The sequence below is a fragment of the Saimiri boliviensis genome, chromosome 11 (genome assembly GCF_048565385.1).
Source record: "Saimiri boliviensis isolate mSaiBol1 chromosome 11, mSaiBol1.pri, whole genome shotgun sequence".
In the NCBI taxonomy this organism is placed as follows: Eukaryota; Metazoa; Chordata; class Mammalia; order Primates; family Cebidae; genus Saimiri; species Saimiri boliviensis.
The window spans coordinates 67629700-67632342 of NC_133459.1; the positions used below are offsets into that span (position 1 = coordinate 67629700).

The 2643-nt window shown below is 42.2% G+C and overlaps 1 pseudogene; it reads left to right on the plus strand.

The window, feature by feature from the left end:
- The first annotated feature begins 1182 nt into the window (after positions 1 to 1182).
- Positions 1183 to 2370, plus strand: LOC101051441 (epidermal growth factor receptor substrate 15-like 1 pseudogene; annotated as a pseudogene).
- Positions 2371 to 2643: the final 273 nt, after the last annotated feature.

Genomic DNA, 2643 nt, shown 5'->3' on the forward strand with positions numbered 1-2643 from the left:
TGCTTAAAATTGTCTTGGCTACACAGGCTCTTTTTTAGTTTCATGTAAAATTTAAAGTAGTTTTTTCTAATTATGTGAAGAAAGTCAATGGTAGCTTGATGGCGTTGGCATTGAATCTATAAATTACTATAGGAAGTATGGTTATTTTCATGATATTGATTCTTTCTAACCATGAGTATGGAATGTGTTTCCATTTGCTTGTGTTCTCTTATTTTCTTGAGCAGTGGTTTATAGTTCACCTTGAAGAGTTCCTTCACATCCCTTGTAAGTTGCATTCCTAGATATTTTTTTCTCTTTGTAGAAATTGTGAATGGGAGTTCACTCATGATTTGGCTGTTTGTCTATTACTGGTGTAGAGGAATGTTTACAGTTTTTGCACATTGATTTTCTATCCTGAGACTTTGTTGAAGTTGCTTATCAGCTTAAGGTGATGTTGGGCTGAGACAATGGAGTTTTCTAAATATACCATCATGTAATTTCTAAACAGAGACAATTTGACTTCTTCTCTTCCTATTTGAATACACTTTATTTCGTGCTCTTGCCCCATTGCTTGGCCACAACTTCCAATACCATGTAGATGAGGCATGGTGAGAGATGACATCTTTGTCTTGTGCTAATATTCAAAAGGAATGCTTCCAGCTTTTCTTATTCAGTATGATATTGGCTGTGGGTATGTCATGAATAGCTCTTATTATTTTGGGATACATTCTATCAATACCTAGTTTATTGAGAGTTTTTAGCATGAAGGGGTGAATTTTATCTAATTGTAAAGACCATTGACACTGCATCAATGGCAAAATAACGAGCTAGCATCATAACAACAGTATCAAATTCACATATAGCAATATTAACCTTAAATGTAAGTGGGCTAAATGCTCCAATTAAAAGACAAAGACTGGAAAATTGGATAAAGGGTCAAGAGTTATCTGTGTGCTGCACGCAGTAGACCCGTCTCACATGCAAAGAAGCATATTGGCTAAAAATAAAGGAATGGAGGAATATTTACCAAGCAAATGGAAAGCACACACAGAAAAAAATCAATGGTTGTAATCCTAGTCTCTGATAAAATGGACATTAAACCAATAAAGATCAACAAAGACAAAGGAGGGCATTATATAATGGTAAACAGATCAATGAAACAAGAAAAGCTATTTATCACATATCTATATATGGACATTGAGTATGCTGCTGCCTGAATTCCATGACACCAGCAGCCCTCTGATGGTCACGCCACCCTCTGCAGAGGTCCACTGGGCTCTGAGGGTGAAGGAGAAGGCCAAATTTGATGGGATTTTTGAAAGCGTTTTACCCATCAATGGTTTGCTCTCCGGAAACAAGGTCAAGCTGGTCCTCCTGAACACAAAGCTGCCTCTTGATGTCCTAGGCCAGGTCTGGGACCTCAGTGACATTGACAAGGATGGGCACTTGAACCGAGATGAGTTCGCCGTGGCCATGCACTTGCTATACCAAGCCCTCAAGAAGAAGCCCGTGCCCACCACCCTGCCTCTGTCCCTCATCCCACTCTCCAAGAGAAGGAAGACTGTGTTCCCCGTTGCTGTCCCAGTCCTGCCCACCAGCCCCCCTCCAAAAGACAGCCTCTGCTCCATGCTGTCCCATGGCAGCATCAGCAGCCTCAACCGCACAGGGAGCCTGTCCCCCAAGCATAGCCTCAAGTGAACGGAGCCAACAGTGAACTAGGTGATGCCAGTGGCAGATAAGATGCGATTTGAGGAGATATTCCTGAAGACTCCCTGGACTTAGACGGTTATATGAATGGCCAGGAGGTGAAGGAGATCTTCATGTACTCAGGCCTCGCCCAGAACCTTTTAGCACACATATGGGCTTTGGCTGACACGAGGCAAACGGGGAAGTTAAGCAAAGACCAATTCGCATTAGCTATGTATTTCATTCAGCAGAAGGTTAGTAAAGGCATCTATGCCCCTCAAGTCCTCTTGCCAGACATGGTCCCACCCTCGAAGAAAGGCACACCCAGCCCAGACAGTTTGGGCTTTCTGAGCTCTGAGGAGTTTGCTGTTCTGAAGGAGCTCGATGACATCAGTCAAGAGACTGCCCAGTTACAGAGGGAGAAATATTCACTGGAACAAGACATTAGATAAAAGAAAGAGGCAATGAGACAAAACCAGTGAGGTACAGGAATTACAAAATGACCTAGACCAGGAAACAAGCAGTTTGCAGGAGCTCGAGGCTCAGAAACAAGATGCTCAAGACTGCCTGGATGAGACAGACCAGCAGAAGGCCAAGCTCTGAGACATGCTGAGCAACATGCAGAAGTGCCAGGACGAGATGTAGATGATCTCATCATTGAAAATAGACATCTACAAAACCCCCCACCCCAAATCAACAGAATAGACATTCTTCTCAGCACCACATCACACTTATTCTAAAATTGACCACCTAATTGGAAGTAAAACACTCCTCAGCAAATGCAAAAGAATGGAAATCATAACAGTCTCTCAGACACAGGGCAATCAAACTAAAACTCAGGATTAAGAAACTCACTGAAAACCACGCAACTACATGGAAATGGAATAACCTGCTCCCGAATAGCCACTGAGTAAACAATAAAATTAAGGCAGAAATAAATAAGTTCGTTGAAACCAATGAGAACAAAGACACAGTGTA